This window comes from Pyrgilauda ruficollis, unplaced genomic scaffold (genome assembly GCF_017590135.1).
Source record: "Pyrgilauda ruficollis isolate IOZ18807 unplaced genomic scaffold, ASM1759013v1 scaffold244, whole genome shotgun sequence".
In the NCBI taxonomy this organism is placed as follows: Eukaryota; Metazoa; Chordata; class Aves; order Passeriformes; family Passeridae; genus Pyrgilauda; species Pyrgilauda ruficollis.
In genome coordinates, this window is record NW_024523756.1 from 312,802 (window position 1) to 337,171 (window position 24,370).

Here is a 24,370-nt window from a genome sequence, read left to right on the forward strand (position 1 = left end):
ACCAGCTGGGACATGGCTGCAGTCACAGGTGGGACACACCTGGGGCCGGCTGGGACACAGCTGGGACACACCTGGGCACCCCTGGGATACTCTGGGACACTCCTGGGCATGGCTGGGACACACCTGGGACCGGCTGGGACACAGCTGGGAGACACCTGGGCACCCCTGGGCACGGCTGGGCATGGCTGGGACACGGCTCCCACAGCACCTTCAGGAACAGGAGAGCAGAGAGGGACCCGAATGAAGCTCCCACAAAAGGGAGGACAAGCGTCGTGTGAAGAACGGAGTCACCAGTCGTTCACTGCCCAGGATGCAGGGCTGCTCTGCTCCCTGCAGTTGGTCACTGCTCTCATCAGGAGCCGTTTTTGGGCTGTGAATGCTGCTGCTGTCACATGCTGGGGACAGAGACCTGATCTTCCCCAGGGATCTGCCCTTTAATCCATGTGTTCTGTGGGAATGCAGCAGGCTCGGTGTTTATTGCACTGCTCACAGGCTCTGGTGTACCTCCGGCCTCCCAGGTGCAGGCACCTTCCATGAGGGAGCACAAAGACCCGTTAGCAGCAAAATAATTAAAATTCCGCAGGATGTGAAGCACAAGGGCTGATGCAGGAACGTGCCCCTTGCTGACTGAGTGACCAAATTATCCTTTGTCTCCTTAAAAAGGCAAAAAGCCCAGAAGTTTCTCTCCTCAATTTGGTGAAAAGACATCTCCAAGGATCTGAGAGACTTCACCTCAGACATGGGGCTGCCCACTGGACAGAGGCCAAGAGCTCCCATCTATGTCATTCACTAGAAAAACAAGAGAACAAAGACAATAATCGCTTTTGTGAGGTGTTTTAGCAGCAGCAAGAACCTCTCACCCCTGGCTCGGTTTTTCTCCGTAAGAGCTTTGTTATTTTGACTCTTATTGAAACTTCTTCTGTCTCCAACAGCGCCTCAGAAGCCATCCTGCTGGTTTTATGCCACTGAGGTCGCTGGGCTATCTCGGGTGTGATGGAAGCTCCTCAGCCCTGGCTCCAGGAGAAGCCCATCAGGCTTTTATGGAAACCCACAAGGGTTTGTGGAGGTGCCACCAGGAGGGTGAGAGCAGGTTTGCTGAACACCCTCCTGGCTTGGTTTGGGTGAGCTGCTGTCCTTCAGCGGGGCAGGTGGACTGCAGAACCTCTCAGTGCTCCCTGTATTCTTGCTTTGCATGCTTCCATCAGAAACCTCACGTGAGGTGTTTGTTTCCCAGCCCTGCCCTGCACGTCTCACTCGCTGTTTGTGCATTTTGAGGTTCCTGATGCACAGGAAGGGAGCGTCTCCTCCTGCTGACGGGCTGATCTTCACCACCAGTGACAGGGGGTCTGGAAACACAGAATCCCAGCAGGCTGGGGCTGGAAGAGACCTTAAAGATCATCTTGTTCCACCCCCTGCCATGGGCAGGGACCCCTTCCACCAGAAGTGGGTGTTAATTCAGTGATAACAAAGAGCTGGGGCTTGGTGAGGAGCCACCAACCCCTCCTGCATTCTCATCAGCAAATCCCGTGGGCTGGCTGGATTTCTCAGCTTTAAAAAAAATAAATGCTTACCTAAAGCTGAGGGGGAGGTGTGTTTGTTTTCCTTGAGCATCCTGGGATTAAGCCAGACTTTGCTCTCTGTGAGTCTCATCCAGACTTACTCTGGGGACCTGACTTGGAGCAAAGGTGTCACTGCAGGAGTGCTGAGTGTTATTGGAGAGTCAGCCTGTGAGGAGGGGCTGAGGGAGCTGGGAAGGGGCTGGAGGATTCCTGAGGGAGCGTGGATTTTCCCTTCAGAACTCTCCATGCAGACAGGGTTTCTCCTTCTGACTCCCCTGTGGGGCCACAAGGATCCCTAAAAACATAACTGATCAGAGGGGGAGCAAAGTGTGACCAGAGGCTGTTTTTTCATCAGCACATTTTGTAGAAAGAAGGTTCTTCTGCAAGATTTATCTCCCAGCTCCAGCCTTTGGGCTAATGAAAGAAATTATCTCTCTTGAAAAATAAAAATACAAAAGGCAGGGTCAGGCATCTGATAAAATCCCAGTTTTCAGAAAAATGCAACATTAATTGTGGTTGTTTGCTGGAGGGAAAAGTGGCCCAGCATTGAAATGATTCGCTTTTCCAATGTTTATCCAGAACCATTTTCTAACCCTGAATCCATGGCTCCCCACAGCAAAACCACGTCCCTCTGATGAGTGAGGATGAAATAATTACTGCCCTGCTCCCAGGGTGAGTCACCTTGATCCGAAGGCTCTCTGCAGAAGTCAGCGATGAATGTCACCCCAAGGCTTTCATTCCCAGAATTTTGCTATTATGAGATAAGCTGGATAATAAAAATAACCCCCACAGCGCTGACCACTGGGCACAGAGCATCCTTCACCTGGCTGTGGTTGCAGCTGAAAGGAGGAGCAAAAAGCAGCAGCTCAGCAGTGGAAGTGCCAGAAGCAGGGTTTTTACACCCAAGGAGTGCCTCAGAGACCTCTCCCTGCCCTTGGCCGAGACCTTCCTGTCCATCACTCGCTGTTTTCTGCCTGATCTCTGCCCAGCCCAGCTCCTGTGCTGGCAGGCTCGCCCTGCAGCAGGGAGCTCTGCCCTGGCTCTGCTGGAGCTGGCTCACACCTGACTGTCCCCAGACAAACGCCTGGCACCCCTTTCTGCAGGGCACAAACACCCCCTGGCACCTCCCCATCCCACTTGTGCCACAGAACAATCTAGAAGGGAGAGAATTTCGAGGAAGAGTCAAGGTCTTGGTTTCCGAAATGGGAGGGGTTAGAGAGAAAAGCCTGGAGCAATGGATGGGTCCTGTTTGGAGATCTGTTTTTTCCTTCCTGCCAGCTGCCATCTGGGATTTTCCTGAAGGAAGCCAGGGGCAGTCGAAGGCGTTCCCCTGCCCCTGGTGGGTGGAACTGGGTCAGAGAATCCAGAATATCCTGAGCTGGAAGGATCACCCAGGATCACCCACGGGGATCACTGATGAGACCCCCCAAGCCCACCCTGGGCATCCCTGGCAGCGCTGGCCAAAGGCTCCTGGAGCTCTGGCAGCCTCGGGGCCGTGCCCATTCCCTGGGCAGCCTGGGCAGTGCCAGCAGCCTCTGGGGAAGAGCCTTTCCCTTCCAGCTGAGGATCCTCAAGGTCCCTTCCCACCCAAACCATGTCATGGCTCTGCGGTTCTTGGGCAGATCTCTGCAGGTGCCAGGGACCCCGAGGAGGCTCAGCCCCATCCGGGCACTCCTGCATGCTGACACCCCGGGCAGGGGCAGGGGGTGGCACTGTGCCCGGGTGAGATGGGAACAGACACCGGCTCCTGCTCCACTCGGGGCCCTGAGTGTCACAGCAGTGCCATGGTGACACCGGGGCTGCGAGGAGGGAGCGCTGCAGGCGTGTGGCCAGCACAGGGGGGTGGCACAGGGGGGTGGGGTGAGGTGTCCCAGGTGAGGTGTCCCAGGTGGAGCTGTCCCAGATGAGGCTGCACAGCTGATGCCCAGCACGGGTGAGGCCCAGCAGCCTCCAGGCAGCAGTCAGGGCAGTGCCAGCGGGGCTGGGGCCAGGCAGGGTGTCCCTGGGCAGGTGGCAGTGCTGTCACACTGTGTGCCACCCGCCGTGCACCTGAACCGTCAGCCCCCCTCCATCTGTCACAAAGGCACGTGAGCCAAGGGCAGGAGGGCTCGGGGGACACAAATGTGACTTTTTCATCCAGGTTCAGTGGTAAGGCTCGCTCCTTCCTCCGCACAGGGTGAGATGTTTCGTGCTGAACCCAAAGCCTCCCCTTGCTCCCAGCACTGCGAACCCCAGAGCCCAGCAGCCACTTCATTCCTGTTGTGTTTGGCTCCAGCAGCTCCCTGGCTCCTCGGCAGAGCTCAGAACCAGCCCCCAGCAGGATTTCCCCGGGGTGGTTTTGCTTTCCACCCTGCTTCCAGCACCATCAGAGTCCCGGGGGGAGTCAAAAAGCGCTTTGCTCCCGAGCCCAGGCCAGCACCCACAGGTGTGTGCTCTGCACTGGTGATGGTCACCCACAGGAAGAAGTCAGTGGGAACATCAGAACGTGCTGAACCTCCAGATTCAGGGTGTAGACTGCAGCTGACTGATGGTTTGGCAGATGATTTGGAGATAAACAAACTTCATTGGAAGTTCAGTGGATGTCAACGGGCAGAGGGAGCACACAGGAGGATGTCCAGTCTGGAAAGGCTCCTGGCATATCCCAAAGGTGGTTTCTGCCCATTTCCCTGCCAGGCAGGGAGCTAAAGGCTACTGCAGAACAATATCAGAAGTGTCTTTTTGGAGATCCAGGCTTAGTGCAGGAAGGCAATGCTCAAAGAAGTATTTCAGGAAGAGTTAGGTAGGCATTTTAATCATTCTCAGTGATTTCTCCCTGATCTGAATGGTGTCCACACCAGAAATGGGTTTGTGCAGGTTGGCCAGGTAAAGGTCCAGGAACTTGGTGCCCAAAGTGAGGGGTCAGAGAGGAGAGAGCAGCTGCTGAGCAGGAGGGGACTGGGGTGTGGGGTCAGTGAAGGCTTGAGGTCAGAGATGGTTTGGGGTCAGCCATGGTTTGGGGTCAGCCATGGTTTGGGGTCAGCCATGGTTTGGGGTCAGCCATGGTCATCTGCCCCCCCTCTGTCCCCAGCACCCTGTCCCACTGCTGAGCCTCTCCTGAGGTTCCTCTGTGGGCTCTGCAGGGTCCAACAGGACTCAGAAGTCCTGAGTGCTCAGCTCCTCACATCCTGCTCTGTCTCAGCCCCAAGGCCAGGCTGCTCCTCTCCGAGCTGGGGTTCCCTAATGTCCCGTCGGTGCTGGCTGCAGTGTCAGCCTTTGCTCCTGCACCAGGGCTGTGCTGCAGCCCTCACTGTCCTTTCCTTTAACCACAAAAGTCTCGGTCTGAAAGCTCCATGGATCAGGTGCTCTCACCTTGTCCTCTTGGGGAGTAGAAGGATTTTGGGAGCAGGCAACAAACACAGCCAAGAAGTGTGAAATAATTTCCAGAACGGGGAGTCTCCAGCCTGGAAGAGGAGTGGCTGGAGGGTGGAGAAGAGCTCTGTGGTGTCCTGGGGGCTGGAGGTCACTCAGCTCTAGGTGCTTGCTCTCCCTTAGTGCAAGAACTAAGCTGCATTAAATAAAATAGCAGGTGGCAAATTTAAAACCAGTTACGGGAGGCATTTTTCCCTCAGCAGGATTAATCTTTGGAACATTTTGTCAGAGCAAACTGCAAACACCAAAATCTGCAGAGGCTTTACCAAGTGGTGGGAGAAATCCGCAGGAAAAACAAATCCATGAAAGAATATCCCCACAAAACAGATCTCCTGGCTCAGGAAGCCCCAGAGGCCCAGACGGATGGAGGCTGGCAGGGCAGTGGTCCCCCTGTGCTCTCCAGCTGCTTTTTCCTGCCTGAGCACTGCCCAGGGCACAGCACAGCCAGCAAAGGGAGCACAGGGGGCTCTTCACCTCCAGGGAGACCCCAGCTGCCATCCCAGAGCCAGGACAGACAGAGGGGCTGCCTGGAGGGACCCCAGCCCATGGAGCACCCCTGGTGTGAGGTGACAGGAGACGGGAGCCCATGGGCCAGGAGGGGGGGATTCCTTCAGCACCATCTCCACCCAGCCATGGTGAAACCGCCCCTGAGCTGCAGCATCCCCCCTGACAGGAGGAATTCTGCCTCAGAAGCTGCTGGTCCGTGGTGGTCCCGGTGCCAGAAGGTACCCAGGCGCTGGGAAGATTAATTCAAAATGCTGCTTATGAGATCTGGCAGCCTAAAAAATGAGAGGGCAGTAAAGATAACCTGATGGGAACCCCAAGCTGTGCTGGGATGCAGCTCTGAGGAATCAAACCCAGGCTGTGCCGGGATGCAGCTCCTGGGGAATCAAACCCAGGCTGTGCTGGGATGCAGCTCTGAGGAATCAAACCCAGGCTGTGCCGGGATGCAGCTCCTGGGGAATCAAACCCAGGCTGTGCTGGGATGCAGCTCTGAGGAATCAAACCCAGGCTGTGCCGGGATGCAGCTCCTGGGGAATCAAACCCAGGCTGTGCTGGGATGCAGCTCTGAGGAATCAAACCCAGGCTGTGCCGGGATGCAGCTCCTGGGGAATCAAACCCAGGCTGTGCTGGGATGCAGCTCTGAGGAATCAAACCCAGGCTGTGCCGGGATGCAGCTCCTGGGGAATCAAACCCAGGCTGTGCTGGGATGCAGCTCTGAGGAATCAAACCCAGGCTGTGCCGGGATGCAGCTCCTGGGGAATCAAACCCAGGCTGTGCTGGGATGCAGCTCTGAGGAATCAAACCCAGGCTGTGCCGGGATGCAGCTCCTGGGGAATCAAACCCAGGCTGTGCTGGGATGCAGCTCTGAGGAATCTCAGGATCAGGGGCTCCTTAAGGCTGGGAATGATCTCTGCAGGAATCGAGCCCAACCATCACCGCAGGTCTGCCACCATGGTCACCACCGTGTGTCCCCAGGTGCCACATCCACGTGGATTTTTGAACACTTCCAGGGACATTACTCCACCCGTGTGCTGGGCAGCTGTGCCAGGGCTGGACAACCCTTTCCATGAAGAAATTCCAGCCTTGTAGCTGATCAGAGCAGTTCTACACACATGCCTCAGCTGGCCACGGCACATTAATGTGCTCCAAATGCCACAAAGCACCCAGAACAGTGACAGTGACAGGGACAGTGACAGTGACAGGGACAGCCAGAGCTGACAGGGACAGCCGTGCCCACAGCAGGTTCAGCCCTGAGAGCATCACCCAGCTGCAGCCCCTTCACCCACAGAGCCTGAGCCAGCCCCCAGCACAGCCCCTGAGCACAGATTTCACTGCCTGCTTGTGTCTCACCCAGCCACACTCAGCCTCAGCCGGGCAGAATTTGGGACATTCCCAGAGCAGCAGGGCAGAGACCACAGAGATCCCACCTGGGACATTCCCAGAGCACCAGGGCAGTGCCAGGAGGTTTTGTCACCCGGGGGGCACTGGCAGAGCCTGATGTCACTGCTGAGAGGTTTTGCTGATGGGACTCAAGGGCAAAGCATGGAAAGGGGTTTAGTCCCTGCTCTCTGTTCTAATTAAAGTGTTAATTCATGAGGGGTTTGTTCCTGGGTACAGGAGAGTTGCAGAATATCAGATCTGCAGGGGATCACTGTGATCTGTGTCACATTTCCAGGGAATTTCGTGACCCTTTACCCACCAGACCCCTGCAGTGGGCTTCAGGCAGGGCAGAAGAACTTCTGTCCTCAGCTTCAGGCCCACAAAAGACAAAGAATTTGCCATCTGTCTTTTTTTTTTTTTTTTTATTTTTGCAAAGCAGCAGTGCCTCATTCACCCCATTTCTGTGTAACTGCAGGATGTCAGGCTTGGGGGTGCTGCTGGGAGCCACCACACAGGACTGGGGACAAGTTTTGGATCAGTTCAGCTTTTCTTTTAACTCTCACAGTGTCTACACTAAGTCAGGTCTCTCCCTGGACTTTCTTTCTCTCTGCTGCTATCTTAGGTGAAATTTGCATTCTTCTTTTATCATAGTCTTGTTTCATTTTTATTTTATTTTCAATTTTTTGCAATTTTGTCTCAAGACCTTATTCAATCCTTATCTATCAGATGAACAGTTGTAAATTCTTTGGATCAGAACTTTTACTGGGGACACGCTCCAGCCCTGCCCGTGCCCAGGATCGCCCCTGCCCAGCTCTCTGGGGCAGGCTGCTCGGCAGGGACGGGCTGTGCTGAGCCAGACACCAGCTGAATTTAAAGGGTTTATTGGGGGGCACGGTGCTGTTGGCTGGACTCCCCACAGCCCCAGGAAATCCCTCCTTCCTGCTTCCCTAAGGAGCACGCTCACCACGGGCACACATCCCCAGGACAAACAGTTTGCTGTTCCAAACTGATGCCCAGGAGATTTTTAAGCAATCAGCCAGCTCTGACACACACACACACACAGAGTTTATGGCACTGGGTGGCAGTCTGCATGTATTGAGCCCAACCATCACTGCAGCTCTGCCACCACGGTCACCACCGTGTGTCCCCAGGTGCCACATCCACGTGCTGGGTGGCACAGGGCAGAGCTGCAGTGCAGATTAAACCAGAGGGAGGGTTTGTAGAGTCAGAGAGTGGCTGGGGTGGGAAGGGGCTGTGGAGATCCCCTCTGACCTAATGCTGCTCAAACAAACACTGGGAACCCAAGCAAAACTTAGGCGTGTTTCTTACCTCAGAGCTCTACAGAATCAGTGATTCCTGGCCAAAAGAAAGGCACTGTTTTGCAGGGAAACGGTGAAATGCTGTCAGTGTGCTGGGTTTCAGAGCTGCAGCACCAGCCTCCTCCTCCCTGGCAGCTTCCCTGACTGTGCTGCAGCCTTTGCACAGAAATCTCTCAGGGTCAAGAGCCAACTGAAACTGGACAGGTTTTGGACCTGAGACAGCTGGTTTGTGTTTAAATCTGGAATATGTAACAGGAGAAGGAACCTCTCTCTGCTGCCTTGCTTTGCACTCAGCACTGTCTCATTTCCAAGGCACTTTTTGGTCACGGTGGTCCCCACCGTGGACACGACTGCACCAGCAATTCCCCTGCCTTTAACCCTTTTATTTTGGGGGTGAAGGTGAGGCACATCACGACCAGTGATCCCTGCACTGAGCCGGAGGGGTGAACCTGCTGAGGTCTCAGATTGCAACTGAAGGTCCAGAAAATGAGACTTTTACCATTAAAAAAATAAAATTAATCCATTTAGCTTCTAAAATGATGCTTGATCCACCTTAGGCAAATCACTTAACTCATTTTTGCTGCTCAGAATGAGAATAAATACCACTCAAAGTGGGAATATACTGCCTCTGTCCCTCTGCCTTCCCAAACTGGCAGGCCTGGGCACTCTGCAAAGCCTCTGGGTGTCCTGTTGGGTCTCTGTGCCTGAATTCTGACTGGAACATTAAGCTGCTGCCATTGAACGAGTGATAAATGGATAACAAATTAAATACACCTTGCTGTAGAGAAGACAATGTGTTGCCCCTGGAAGTGGCCCTGGCTGAAGGCCTCGGAGGCAGAGTCAGCCCGCTGGCTCTCAGCAGCCCGGGTCATCCTTCCCCTTGCCACTTCTCCACAAAACAGCAACGCCGCGTGCAACCTAAAGCAACAAGAAATGAAGTCAAGCTACTGAAAGAAAATTCTTGTGTTCCACCTCAGAATGGCATTAGATTTTTTTTTTTTTTGGCTATTTTTAGAGAGAGTAACTTGCTCAGTCACATGGCTCACTGCGCCAGAGCTGCAGCTCTGCTCTGGGGGACGTGGCTCTGCTGTCTCCAGCTGCTGTTCCAAACTGATGCCCAGGAGATTTTTAAGCTCCGGGAAAGCAGCTACTCTGCAGCAAGAGCGTTTTTAGGATTTGATAACAACAGTTTGTTTCAATGCCACTCTGTGATTCTTCTGAGAATGATTTTTCACTGACATGTTTACTCAAAGTAAGGTCAAATGGTGCAGTTAAGGAGTTAACTCACCCCATGAGTGCTGAAGTGCAACACTTGGTTTTATTTCTGTACTACTCCACTTAGAGATTTTTCAATACTATGAATTTTAATGAGGAATAACTCTGAGATGAATTTCATTATACGTGTGTCATTCAGAAGAACACATTCATTGCATGTCTTTCCACCTGAGTCCAGATTTATTGTCACACCACAGTGGAATTCCACCTACCTCCTTCTCCTTGTAAGGGTTTCACATGGGAACTTCCAGCTGAAAATGAGGGAAAACCCTTTTGCTGCGTGGGTGCTGGAGCACTGGAGCAGCTCCAGGAGGTTGGGGATCTCCTTCTCTGGAGATGGCCAAAGCCCACCTGGCTGCGATCCTGTTAACCTGCTCTGCGTGAGCAGCAGGCTCAGGTGAGTGATCTCTGGAGGTGCCCTTGCTCCTCCGTGGGTCTGGGATTTCCCAGAGGTGACCTGCCTGGGCAGTTCATTCCTTTGATCGCTCTCCTTCCACTGCCAATCCGCGATCCCGATTTTTATCTTGCATTTGGCACAAACCTGGGGACAGTGGTGTCAGGTGTTCTGCATTTGCCTGGGGTGGCAGACTCGGGGTGTTGCCTGAAAGAGCTGGAAGAGAATTTGGGGTGTGGAGCTGGGGTCCCATCCAGGCGCCCACCACGCTCCCCCTTGTGCGGGCAGGCGGCTCTTGGGATGCAGGAACACCTTCACAGCCCCGTCCCTGATCTGCCACGTCCTGACCCCACGGGGTTCAGCTTGGGGGGAACAGCACCTGCAGGCTGGCCAGCGGGATGTGTGCCTGGGGATGTGTGCCTGGGGATGTGTGCCTGGGGATGTTGCCTGCGGGGAGGCGGCAGCCGAAGCGCCGCGTCAGTGCCATGAAGGTGGGGAGGTGGTGGGCACAGAGCAGCAGCACAGAGACGTGAGAGCTGCAGGTGTGTGAGAGCCGCAGGTGTGCAAGCTGCAGGTGTGTGAGTCACAGGTGTGCGAGCTGCAGGCGTGCAAGAGGCAGGTGTGTGGGCCACAGGTGTGAGAGCTGCAGGTGTGCAAGATGCAAATGTGCGAGTGAGCCACAGGTGTGCGAGCTGCAGGCGTGCAAGAGGCAGGTGTGTGGGCCACAGGTGTGAGAGCTGCAGGTGTGCAAGATGCAAATGTGCGAGCTGCAGGTGTGTGCGAGCTGCAGGTGTGTGAGAGCTGCAGATGTGAGAGCAGCAGATGTGCAAGCTGCAGGTGTGCGAGCTGCAGGTGTGCAAACCGTAGGTGTGCGAGCTGCAGGTGTGAGAGCTGCAGGTGTGCGAGCTGCAGGTGTGAGCTGCAGGTGTGTGAGCCGCAGGTATGCGAGCTGCAGGTGTGCAAACCGTAGGTGTGCGAGCTGCAGGTGTGCAGGGCCTTGCGGCGGGCGGAGCGCCACGGCAGCCTCTGCAGCAGCAGCAGGATGAAGGCGTGGGCCGCGGCGATGAGGGCCAGGTGCAGCAGGGCCAGCGGGAGGGCACGGCCAGGCGCGACACGCCGATGTGCTCGCAGGAGGTGCGCGGTGAGCCCGCAGAACGGCAGCCGCCGCAGCAGGAATGCAGGGAGGATGGGGCAGAAGCGCCTCAGCACAGCTGCCAGCCCCGTTTTGGCCACGAAGCGGTCGAAGGCCGTGGCCAGCAGGATCTTGGACAGGCTGGTGAAGTGCAGGAAGAGCATCTGGGACAGGCAGGCACGGAAGGAAATCTCCCTGGCTCGGAACCAGAAGAGAGCAGCGTCTTGGGCACTGCCATGGGGGAGAGCGTGAGGTCGGCGACAGCCAGCATGGTGTCCTGGATTGGGGCAAATCTGGGAGAAAACCTCCAAAGGGGGCTCCCCAGAAAGCAAACCCACACGGCCCCTTTCCCTCACCGGTTCGGGGAGGATTCCTCAGAGAGAAGTGGAAAGAACCTGTTTATTTAACAAGCACAACACCCCCAGCACACAAAATGAACAATACCAGATGGCAACGCTTTCACCGATCGGAAAAGGATGACAAATTCAGAAAGTCTCTCCTGGCAGTGGTCGCTCTGTTGTCGCTCCCTCCGGCGCTGGGGATGGCTGCTGCAGCCACAAGATGTAAACTCTTGGTGTTTCCCAGGTCCCAGTCCGGAGCAGGTCTGAATGGTTCCACAAAGGGAAAGGAAAAACAGTCCAGGGGAAAATCTGGACTGCTTAGCTAAACTAACTAATGAGCAGAAGCAAGAAGCAAAAGCAAAGCAGGAGCGAAGCAGGAGCAAGAGCAAAGCAAAGCAGCAAAAAGGAAAGCAAAAGCAAAAGCCGCACCATGAACTGCCCCGTCTCTGTCCCGCCAGCCGTGGGGGAGCAAGCTGATAACAAACCAAAACTAACCTTGCTCTCACAGCCAGTCTTGAAGGCACAGAACATAACATCCAGCACCAACAGAACACACGGGATTGGGATACAAGCATCAGAACCTCACCCAGGACACGTGGCCAGGAGCAGGAACGGGCTGGCGCAGATGGGGAGCAGCAGCAGCAGCAGCACCCCGATGCCCCGCAGCGCTGCCGTGCAGCAGAACGGGACGGAGATCCCCACGTGCAGCTGCTCCGTGCCCGGGATCCCCGCCAGGATGAACGTGCCTGGGCTCAGGCTGCTCACGTTGGGCATGTGCACCTGAAAGCAAAGGCAGGAGATAGATACTGCAGGAGGAGATTTGGGCAGGAGATACTGCAGAAGGAGATTTGGGGTGCTTGAGCTGCTCCAGCAGCACCGAGTGCCTCGTGTCACTGCTCTGCCCTGCAGAGAGCCCCAGCCAGGGGTACAAGCCCAGGGTACAAACCCCGTGGTCTGCACGGTGCTGCAGCTGTCCCTGCACCCTGCTCGTGTGGGAACCAGCGTCCTGATCTCCTCCTCACTTGGTCTTAACACAACAGTTACACATTTTTCTTCCGAGTGCTTCCACTTCAAGCCGTGACTGGGACAGAACCAGCTCCTGCTGCAGGAAGACTGGGATATTTCTGGGATATTTCTGGGATATTTCTGTGCTCTCTGAGTCCAGAGCAGAAGGAAGAAGTCGGGCAATGACAGAGGAATGGTCAGGAGTTTTCAGGGATGAGCAAGATGCTGTCAGGCACCGAGAGTGGGGAGTTCTGGGGCCCCTGGGCTCAGCTAGGATAGACAACAAAATTAACTCCAGGTTTGGAGTTGGCTGCCCATGCTCCTTATCTCCAAACTTCTCTTTCCCTCCCCTTTTAGCTCTGAGACCCAGTTCGGTTTGCTTCACAGCATTTTCCAGAGAAAATCTAGCAGAACTCAAATTTAACCAGGCAGTTGGAAGGACCTTTGTGTGAGAGGAGAAAAACCTGAGGGAGATGGAACCCTCCCTCCAGCCAGAGGAAGGGAGGGGCTGCTGCCCTAGAGAGCCCTGAAGAGCCCCAGAGGCCGAATCAGACCCAGTCACACAAATTAAGGTGGGATGTGACTGTTTTCAGCAACTCCTGCATTAACAGGAGTTTAACACTCAGGTCTTAAATCTCAAAACTCAAACCATAAGGAATTATCCATAAGGCAGGAGGAAATGGGGTAAGTGCTGAAAAACTGTGATGTTGTTGCACACCAAAATATTGACTCTGTGTGTGAAAAACCAACTGTATCTTCAACAACAGAGTGTTCACACTCAATTTCATGTCTAAAATATCCTGAACCAAGACAGTGTCCAGGGAGACACAATATGGCAGTGGGTCAGCTTTAAAAATAAAATTAATAAAAATCATACCTGATTCAATAATATTTAATAATAATAATAATAGTGACGATTATAAGAACTGTTATATAATAAAAACTACTATTATCTAATAATAACAAATTTTGTAATTTTTAAAAGCAGTTCAGTATAAATATTGCACCAAACAAAACCAGATGTGAGGTGTTAACAGAAAAGATATTCCTAGTGCTGGGAGCTGGCAGCTGTGCTGCCATGCCAACAGCTCAGCCTCTGTGGCAAAATGCAAACATTAAACTGCAAATAAACAGGGATGCAGTGGGAATCTCAGTGCAGCCAGGAGCTCTGCACCAAAGGAGTCCCTCAGCTTTAGATCCCTTCTTCCAAATCCATCGGAGCCCTTCCTCCGCGATGTTCCAGGTCCTCCCCCCACGATCCGTCCTCATATAAAACTCTATAATTACACTTTCCAAGGCAGCTCTAAGGATGCGGCTCGCACAGCTCTGCCCAAGCGGCCCCTTGGCTTCTTCTTCCCCAAAACCTTTAACTTTAAACACGACCTCCATCTGCCCGGGGTGCTCGGGGGGCTCTGCGGATCGTTGCGGGAGCGTTTGGGGGACCGAGAGGGGCTGGAGACCCCCGGCCGGGGGGCGGTCAGGGACGGGGGTCCCGCGGATCCCGGGGTGTACCCGAGAATTCCAGGGGTTCCCGGGAATCCCGGGGGTTCCCTCGGATCCCGGGGTGTACCCGAGAATTCCAGGGGTTCCCGCGGCTCCCGGGGTGTACCCACGGATCCCGGGGGCTTCACACGGCTCCCGGGGGTTCCAGCGGATCCCGGGGGTTCCCGCGGCTCCCGGGATGTACCCGAGAATTCCAGGGGTTCCCGCGGCTCCCGGGGTGTACCCACGGATCCCGGGGTGTTTACACGGATCCCGGGGGTTCCAGCGGATCCCGGCTCTCCCCGGGACGGAATCAAACCGCCGGCGAGTTTCTCTTGCCCGGGGGCGCGTCCGCGGCTCCGGCGGGGGCTGCGGGCGGTGCTGGGGCGGTGGTCCAGCCCAGCGGCCCCGAGCATCGCCCCCCGAGCATCGCCCCCCGAGCATCGCCCCCCGAGCATCGCCCTGTGCCGCTGCCGCCGCCCGGCCCGGCCCGCCCGGCTGCCGGGGTCGCCGTGTCCGTGTGCCCGTGGCGGCTGCTCCCAGTGCTCTTCCCCTGCTCACCGTAACGGGGAATTTGGGGGCTCTGCGCCAGCCCAAGATCAGAACCCCCGAGCCCCAGCGCGAACAGCTCCGCGGCTCCCGGCCGGGGACGGAGGAGCTGCGGTCCCTCCGCGGGGTGCCAGCGCCTGGGGACGCTCCCGTCCCGCTCCGCAGCGCCGGCTGCCCCGGGGCGAATCCCCGGAGCTGCCCCGGAGCCTCCCGGTTCCTCCTGATGCCTTCCCGATGCCTCCCGGTGTCCCTCCGGTGTCTCCCGGTGCCTCCCCGGTGTCTCCCCGACGCCTCCCAGTGTCTCCCCGGTGTCTCCTGGTGCCTTCCCGGTGCCTCCCGGTGTCTCCCAGTGTCTCCCGGTGTCCCCTCGGTGCCTCCCGGAGCCTCCCGGTGCCTCTCGGTTCCTCCCGATGTCTCCCCGGTTCCTCCCGGTGCCTCCCCGGTGTCTCCCGGTGCCTCCCGGTGTCCCCCCGGTTCCTCCCGGTGTCCCCCCAGTTCCTCCCGGTTCCTCCCGGTGCCTCCCGGTGTCTCCCGGTGCCTCCCTGCCCCCGGCCCCACCTGCCCCGCACACCAGGAGCTGCCGCTCGCCGCGGGCTCTGCGGCTCCGTGTCCCCCCCGCCCTCGGGACCCCCGGGGGATGGCGAACACAGCCGGGCTCTGGGGAGCGGGCCGGGGGGGATGCTGCAGCCCGGCCCGGCACGGGAACAGCAATCCCTGAATTGAACAATTATTGTTTGCAGATCGCTCTCGGTGCTCTGTTGGTGAAAGGAATTTGGAAGTTCCCCCGTGGGAGTGCGGCAGGAGGTCTGGGGGCTCGGCTGCTCCCGGGATGGACGGGAGGAAGAGTCCGGGGCTGGGGATTCCTCCGGGGCTGTGGGGTGGCACCATCAGCAGAACAAATATTTACCCAGCTGAGAAAAAGGGTGTTTGTTTCAAAAGAAAGCCAAAAGGAGGCAAAAGTGTCCCAGCAGCCCATTTCTCGTTTGTGTGCTGCCTGGAAAGAAGTCTCACGGTCCCCAGGTCACTGCTGGATCCCATCTGCAAAACCCAGAAACCAGAGTTCGCAGAGGGACCAGGAAAAGCCAGGTGCAGAGCCAAACCACTCCATTTGTTCAGGCTTCACCCACAGCTCTGGGGATATCTGATGCTGATGCCAGTTTTCAAAATGACAGAAGTTTTCTTTCCATCAGAAATCTCCCGACCAGCTCCCAGGGAGCCTGGCTGGTGTCTCAGCTCGTGGCCCCGAGGATGTGGGTGGTGAGGGTGCCCTGGGGTGCCAGGGGCCCGTGCCCCCAGCCCAGCAGCTGTCTGCAGCCCCAGAGCTGCTCTGCTCTGTCTGGGCAGAGCCCTGCCACACTCAGCGGGACAGACACCCATGCCAGGTCACTCCCTGTCCCCACAACCCATCCTGTGTCCCCCCACTGCCACCCACAGCCCTGCTGCTGCTGGGGACAGCTGTGGCAGTGTCCCCACCAGCCTCCCATCCCTGCTGGCCTCAGCTCTGGCTCCAGATCAGTGAGAAGTGAGGGATGGCATGAGGAGAAAGTTTTAAACTAAAATAGGGAAGATTTAGCTGGGATCTGGGCAATGAGGAATTGTTCCCTGGCAGGGTGGGCAGGCCCTGGCACAGGGTGCCCAGAGCAGCTGGGGCTGCCCCTGGATCCCTGGCAGTGCCCAAGGCCAGGCTGGACACTGGGGCTGGAGCAGCCTGGCACAGGGGAAGGTGTCCCTGCCATGGCAGGGTGGCACTGGGTGGGATTTGAGGCCCCTTCCAATCCAAACCATTCCATGATTCTAAGCCAGAGCATCCCCTGGACACCCCCAGGCCTTGAGGGGCTGCACAGAAGCCACCCCTGTCTAACAGCCCCAGTTGCTGGCCTCTGCAAGGGGCTGGGGCTCCCCCAGGCCAAGGGGGACACAGGTGACAGCAGCTGGGGCAGTGCCATTGCCAGCTGCCAGGACTGCCTGCTCCTTGCACTTCCTGGGACAAAAAAGGACAAAACTTCAGTGCTAGAGGTTGGAACACACGTGGCACAGCCTGGCCCACAGCAGTGGCTCCCAGGCACAGAAGTGGGGGCACTCCGGGCTGCACAGGAGCCAGGGGTGCAGTGCCAGCCAGGGGCCTGAGCCTCGGCTGCCCCAAGGATGGACATACCAGGAACCTGCTCTGCTTCCTGCTGGGGGCTGGAAATCACACAGCCCAGGCAGCCCCAGCTCCGCCAAGGGACACTCCAGGTGGGACCCGGGCAGCCCCCTCCTCACCGCAGGGGATGCCTTGAGAGGCTGACCCAGAGCAGGGGCTGGGCAGAGCTAAAGAATAAAGCAGGGATTGATTCCAAGGATCTCCTCCATGGATGCACCTCGGGCAGCACAAGAGCCCAGCCAGGGCTGCACCCAGGATGAACCCAAATGGTCCCAAAATGCACGAGCGCTCCCGGGGTCTCTCCCTGGGATCAGCTCTGCTCCATGTGCACATTGCAGTTCAGTGTCCAATTCCAGCTCAGCCCCTGCACTCCCATCCTGCTTGTTTTTCTCTCTGCAGCCCACGGGGTTTGTGCTCCTGGGCTGAGATTTGGATCATTTGTCCTTGGTGCCCAGCTGGAGCAGGAATTGTTTTGTGTCCCTGCTCTGTGCACAGAGCTCACCATCCCATAATATGAACCCAGACCCACACACTAAAGCAGCACAGGATGTGAAAAATAGAAAAGCCAAACCTGAGGCATCATTTCCACCCTTTAGAGGCTTGACAAAGCCTTTACCTCACCGAGTCTCTATTCTAAACATGCACTAATAATGGGTATTTAATAACAGATAAATATCTAACAATAGTAAACAACTAACAATAATAAACATCTAATAAAAAACATCTAACAACAGCTAAATATCTAATAGTAAATAAACATCTAATACTGGATAAATATCTAATAACAGTAAATATCTAACAGTAAATGTCTAATAAGAGCCTGTTTTCCTCTTCTCCCCAGCTCAATTTGCCTCCCTCCATCCCCACACCATTTCAAAATGTAAGCATTGACTAAGAAACAGAAAATTCCCGCTTTGTTCCCGTTGCAGCTGGTGATTTACAGTGCCCGGAGAGAGCTGGGATTCCAGGCAGGTGTTGCAGGCTCCTGCTTTGCTCTGGTGCCAGAGAACTCTCCAGATGCTGCTGACAATCCAGAGATGTCTGTGACCCAAACCGGGGGTTTGCTCTCCTTGCCTCCCCAGACCCAGGGAGGAGCTGGGGGCAGAAGGGTATTTAACCCCATAACTGCTGGAATAGGTCTCGGGAGAAAGCCCCCACCGCCGCCCAGCCCGGGCCAAGCAGCACCCAGGGCTCACCTGAGGGCACCCGTGGCTCCCGTCCCCCCAGCAGATGCTCGAGGAGCCGTTCTGGATTTCCAGCAGGTCTGGGACCAAAGTCTCATTTTTCCCCAGGAACACTCCAGGGATCACCCCTCTGCCCCTCGGCAGCAGCTGCAGGGGGCTTTGCTCTCAGACTGCCCAGAGGGGCTGGGGAGCAGCCAGCTGGGACAGGGGACGTGTCCCACGGGCCGCGGGCAGTGCTGGGGCAGGAGCAGGAGCAGGAGCAGGAGCCCTCCGGGAGCCAGCACAGCCCCAGCCCTGCTGGTCCCCACCCGCATCCAGACCTGCCACCCTGGGGCTGGGGAAGCGTTTGGGACCAGCCAAGGGACACCGGCCCCGAGGGACACTGACCCCGAGGGACACCGGCCCCGAGGGACACCGACCCCAAGGGACACCGACCCCGAGGGACACCAGCCCCGAGGGACACCGACCCCGAGGGACACCGGCCCCGAGGACACCAGCCCCGAGGGACACCGACCCCGAGGGACACTGGCCCCGAGGACACCGGCTCCGAGGGACACCGGCGCCAGGCTGACACCGAGACCCCCCTGGGGGCTGGGACACAAAGGGACCTCCCTGGCTGTCACCATCCCTGGCTGTCACCCTCGCTGGCTGCAGGGACACAGAGAGACCCTCCCTGGGGGCTGGGACACAAAAGGACCCTCCCTGGCTGCAGGGGCAGGCTGTCACCCTCCCTGGCTGTGACCCTGTGCTGCCACCGAGACCCCCCTGGGGGCTGGGACACAAAGGGACCTCCCTGGCTGTGACCACCCCTGGCTGCAGGGATAGGCTGTGACCCTCACACTGTCACCCTCCTGGCTGCAGGGACACACTGTCACCCTCCCTGGCTGTCACCCTCCCTGGCTGTCACCCTCCTGGCTGCAGGGACACTCTGTGACCCTCACACTGTGACCCTCCCTGGCTGCAGGGATACACCGTGACCCTCACACTGTCACCCTCCCTGGCTGTGACCCTCCCTGGCTGTCACCCTCCTGGCTGCAGGGACACTCTGTGACCTTCACACTGTGACCCTCCCTGGCTGCAGGGACACACCGTGACCCTCCCTGGCTGTCACCCTCCCTGGCTGTGACCCTCCCTGGCTGTGACCCTCCCTGGCTGCAGGGACACACCGTGACCCTCACACTGTCACCCTCCCTGGCTGTGACCCTCCCTGGCTGTCACCCTCCTGGCTGCAGGGACAGGCTGTGACCCTCACACTGTGACCCTCCCTGGCTGCAGGGACACACCATGACCCTCGCTGACTGTCACCCTCCTGGCTGCAGGGACACACTCTCGCTGGCCCAAGCCCCCCCAGGTGTCCCCACCAAGGCTCTCCTCCCCTCAGACCCCTGAGCTGCCCTGGCTGGGGCCAGGCCCCTCCTGGGGGATGCTCTCCCCTCCATTAAATTAGCAAATTAGAGTCTCTGCATCAGCCACAAAGCTCATTAGCAACGATTTTAGAGCTGTGCTTACACAATGACACCAATCACACAACACCAGAGCCAGCGTCTGGCCCGTCCTGCAGGTCTTCTCCAGGAGCACACAGAAAATGAGACCTGCATTGGAGAGAGGACCTGCCGCTGGCCAAGCCCACCAGCAGCTGCTTCACTTATCGTTTATTAATCTGTGTGTGACATAATGAGCTCTGTATCACAATGATGTGAATATAAATATACTCAGGTTGCATCAAGCCTCGGGGTAACTTTTTTCAGGCTTGGGGTAACTTTATCACCCCACGTGGATGCAGCAGAAAGTGAAATTCCGTGTCTCCACGGAAGCTGAATGCCCAAACAAGCACTGATTGCCGTTAATTACATTCCTACCCTTTTTCACTTTATTGATCAAGTCTCAGATTCACTTTGCCATTATTTTATTTGACTCTAAAGGCAAATGAAGCTGTTTCAGATTTCTCTGATAATCCCATTTCTCTGTTCAATTAAAGCACATGAATTTAGGGTTTTCCTGACTTAAGTCAGAAAATTTTTACCTTTTATTTTTCCCCCCTATTTTGGCAGAGCCAGAGATACCCGAGGAAGATTTGCTTGGCATCTGCACCGGGCAAGCAGTGCAAGAGGAGAGGGTGGGCAGAGACCAGAGGACACCAAGGGTTTGGGGCAGAGCAGGAAGGGGCTGGGGGCTGCCCTCCCTCCCTGCAGAGAGCAGGACCCAGCCCCCAGCACAGACAGCATGGGGAGCCCTCTCCAGCCCAGGTATCCCCCAGGTGGAGGACAGGGCTCCTGCCTGGCAGGGGGCTGACCCACAGCACACCCTTCCTCACCTGCAGGAGCTGGGAATCACAGAATCACAGAGTTACACAAGGTTTGGGCTGGGGGACCTTAAAGTCTATTTTTCCTTGCACCCCCTGCCGTGGCAGGGACACCTCCACTGTGCCACTGTAAGAAGTGAAACATTGGGGATGGGAGTTCTTTTTCCAGGGTGTCAATTGGTAGTTAATGTTATGCTCAGAGCCCGCCCGGCCTGGCGCTGGGCACTGCCAGGGCTGGGGGCTGCAGAGCCCTTTGGCAGCCTGTGCCAGGCAGGTGTGAGGGAAAGGCCCAAAGAGCAGCTGAACGAGCCCAGGGGAGGTGGTTCACAGCCAGCACTGCTCCTGGCACCCACACCTCGACTTCTGGGACACCTTCTAACTGGGAATAGTAAATGCTGGGCAGCTTGCTTTATCAGGGTGCCCCTGCACCCTCCTGACTCCTTCATCCTGGCTGGGAGCTGGCACTTCTGCTGCTGGAGCCTTTGAGCCCAGAGCATCTCCTGCCTGCAGCTGCTGAGCCAGAGCAGAGCTCAGAATCTGTCACTGAGGCTGGAAAACCCTTCCCAGCCCGAGTCCAGCCAGTCCCCAGCCCTGCCCAGGCACCCTGACCCGTGTGCCCAGGTGTCACATCCACAGGGCTGTGAAATCCCTCCAGGGATGGGCACTCCCAACCTCCTGGGCAGCTCTGCCGGGGCTGCACAGCCCTGTCTGGGAAGGAACTGTCCCGAAATCCAGTGTGAACCTCCCCGGTACAGTCTGAGGATGATTCCTCCTGTCCTGTCCCTGTTCCCTGGAGCAGAGCCCGACCCCCCCGGCTGTCCCCTCCTGGCAGGGACTTGTGCAGAGCCACAAGGGCCCCTGAGCCTCCTTTGCTCCAGGCTCAGCCCCTTCCCAGCTCCTCAGGGATTCTCCAGCCCCTTCCCAGCTCCTCAGCAATTCTCCAGCCCCTTCCCAGCTCCTCAGCAATTCTCCAGCCCCTTCCCAGCTCCTCAGCAATTCTCCAGTCCCTTCCCAGCTCCTCAGCAATTCTCCAGCCCCTTCCCAGCTCCGTTCCCTGCCCTGGACACGCTCCAGGAGAGCCACTCTGGATGTGCCAGGAGACAAGCCCAAGCCCTGCAGAGGCTGAAGCGGCAGTGCCAGGTGCCAGGTGCCAGGTGCCACACCTGCTGTGTCACCCAGCCCTGCCCCAGCCCGGATTGCCCAGGGCTCGGGGGTGGGCAGGGGGCTGTGGGGGGGCTGTGGGACCTCCCCAGCTCGATTCCCTGGGTATTTCCTGCAGCTGCAGTCACTGCACTGCCTGCACACCCTGCAGAGCCTCAGGTGCCCGAGGAGCGCAGCGAGCCCTCACCACCCTCGCCCAGGGTCCTGCACGGTTCATGTCCTGCAGCCTGAGGGGCTCCCAGGGCTGTGCCCGTGCCAGCCCGGGCTGCCACCGACCTGCCCAGCACCTGGGGGCTCTGCCCCTGCTCCTGCCCCAGCCTGGGAGAGCTTTAGACCCAGAACTTTTTACCTTTTTGGGAACCACGGTGGAGGAGAAATGGGGAGCTCTGAGCTGGAGGACAGCAGACATTCCTGCTAAAAACCTCTTGGGTGATTTTTGTCCCCATTTCTGATTTTTTTTGGACCTCCTAGAAACCTGCAGAGACCCCTGGCAGGGAAATTGCAGTCAGCAGCTTCCTGGCTGCCAGGACCCTTCAGGGAGCTGTGAGGGACCAGCAGGAATCTCTAACCATGAGATCAAACCAGTCACCCAAAACTCGCCCCGAAGGCTCAGCTACCTTCTCATTTCAGCTTCCCATCTCATTTCAGGCAGGGAGGGGGTGCTGTTTATTATCTGCCTGCCTGTGAAGCGGGATTTTGTTGCAGTAAAGTAGAAAAATCATAAAGAAAGGCTTTGTAAAATCAAGCCTGCTCTCCTGGATCAGTGGCTGGCCTTGCCAAAGCCAGCCCTTTGCACCTTCCCGTGTGAGAGCGACCCTGGTGTGAGCAGCTCGTTAGCATAACAATCTGTTCCTGGGTGAAAAACAACCAGCACTTGTATAAACTGTTCTGGCACCGTTAGATAGGAAAATGAAAACTATCTCTCACAAACAAGTGTCCCTGCAGGTACACCCCGGGGGCCGGAGTGACCAATCAATACAGGGTAACAACTTGTCATTAACCAACAAAGTAATTGGCAAGAAAGCTCCTGACCAATTAGAGTCACACACGAGGTCTGTAAAAATTATATAAAAATGAGTTACTTGAATAAAGAGGCTTTTCCCACCATGAAGAAAATGGAGTCCCTGTGATTTATTCCCATAGGATTTTATTAAATGAACACTGCACAGAATGATGGAATCATCCTGGCTCTCCCCCTGCCATGGCAGGGACCCCTTCCACTGGACCAGGCTGCTCCAGCCCCATCCAGCCCGGCCTGGAGCACTTCCCCAAGAGCCCCCGGTGGGCTCCCACCCATCCCAGGTGGGCTCCACGCCCCCAGCCCTGAGGGGCACTGAGGGGACCCTCCCCCTGCCCACCCCTCCCTGCCAGGAGCCTCTGCCCGGCAGTGATGGGAGAGGAGAGCTCAAAGCTGAGACCCTGCTCGGAATGAAGGACAGCCACCAAGCCCTGCTCTGTGAGCAGCAACGATTTCTGTGAGCAGCAAAGATTTCTGTGAGCAGCAATGACTTTCTGTGAGCAGCAATGATTTCTGTGAGCAGCAATGATTTCTGTGAGCAGCAATGATTTCTGTGAGCAGCAATGATTTCTGTGAGCAGCAATGATTTCTGTGAGCAGCAATGATTTCTGTGAGCAGCAATGATTTTGTCAAATCCAGGTGGCAGCTCAATTGTTCTTAGAGCTGCCCACAGCAACGTGCTCCCCTGACACATTTCCCTTCTCACAGCTCCATCTCCTATCAAAAATCACATGGCTGCTCTGTGCAAACACTCTTTTTTTTCCCCTTTTGCTAAGAAAGCCAAGGCAAACACAAACATTCTGGGGACATTAAAAGCCCAGAGACACGAGCAGCTTTTGTACCAGCTCTGTTATCTCTGCTGGCAGACAAACAGCCTTTAATGAACAGACTTTCATTTCCCCTGTGCCTGTCACAGGGTGCCACCTTTGATCAAATCAGAGGAAAATAAAAAAAAAGAAAAGAAGAAATGTGTTGCAAAAGTGAAAAACTTTTTGGGGGGTTTGATCTGAAACCAGGAATCTGTCTCTTCCCCTTTTCCTCTGAGGCCATGGCAGCATCTCTGCTGTGATGGAGCAGAGCTGGCTGGGTGGGTCTCAGCTCCTGTGGCGTTCAGGTCTGAACACACCCGGGGTGCCCACGGCTCCTGCCCTCCCCCAGGAGCACGGGGTCGATCAGCCCCAGCCAGGATGGCCCAGCAGGTCCCAGGTGCAGGGCACAGCATTTGACAGAGCCCAGGTCCCGGCAGAGCCCTGCCCAGGGCCACCCCTGCACACGAGACCCTCCAGGCGAGCCCAGGTGGGCAGCAGTGCTTTCCCTGGGCAGGTCTGAGAGCTCTGCAGCCCACTCAGGCTGTGGGACTGGCAGGGCTGGCTGCCCCAGCAGGGCAGAGGGACATCCTGCAGGAATGGCTGCTCTGCTCCGCCTCAGGGGTAGCACCAGGAACACACCTGGGGGCCTCACTGTGACACAGGGTCAGACCATCCCTCTCCTGCATCGCTGTGAGAGCCGGGAGCCTCCAGAAAGGGCTCCCTCAGCTCCTCAGCCAAAACTCTGGTCACTGCCTGGGTGAGGCAGAGCTGTACTGCCAAGACAGAAAGCATCCCTGTGGGATGTGGTGGGTGCAGGAAACCACTGTGCCTTTACACACCGCTCTGAAGGCTTGAATTGCATTTGGGAGGGATGGTTTAAGGGAAATGTTTCCCTCAAACACAGGACAATAAAGCCTTTCCCAAGCTCTCAGGGCACTTCAGCAGCAGGAGGGGCCAGGGTCCAGCACGAGGGACAAACCTCCTGTGTGCCACGGTGAGCAGTGTGGGGCCCATGCAGCCATGCTTGGTGTGCCACGCTTCAGTCTGGCGACCAGCAAGGTGTTCATGGCCTGGACTCTTTAGAAAGCTGAAGGAGCAGGCAGAAATGAAGCTGTAGGACAGCAAACACAACCAGCTGTAGCAGGTGACAGTGAGTCAGCAGGTCCCAGTGCCTCGGTGCTTCTCAGCTGAACCCCCCCAGTCTCTGCCAGTGAAGGAAATTGAGGGGAAGCAGCTCCGGGAGAAACCAGCAGCAGTGGAGATGCTGCTGAGCCAAGCCCACGTTTCCAGAAACCACACCTGCTTCAGCTTCCCCGGAAGCCCTCGGGCAAAGTGGCTCCTCCAGGCCAAGAGGAGCTGCAGCCTCGGTGCTGCTTGGCAGAGCGTGCCCCGCGCCCTGCCCGGC

General features: G+C 56.8%; 1 pseudogene; it reads right to left on the reverse strand.

The window, feature by feature from the left end:
- Positions 1–10,001: 10,001 nt before the first annotated feature.
- LOC121355125 lies at positions 10,002–12,086 on the reverse strand (annotated as a pseudogene).
- Positions 12,087–24,370: the final 12,284 nt, after the last annotated feature.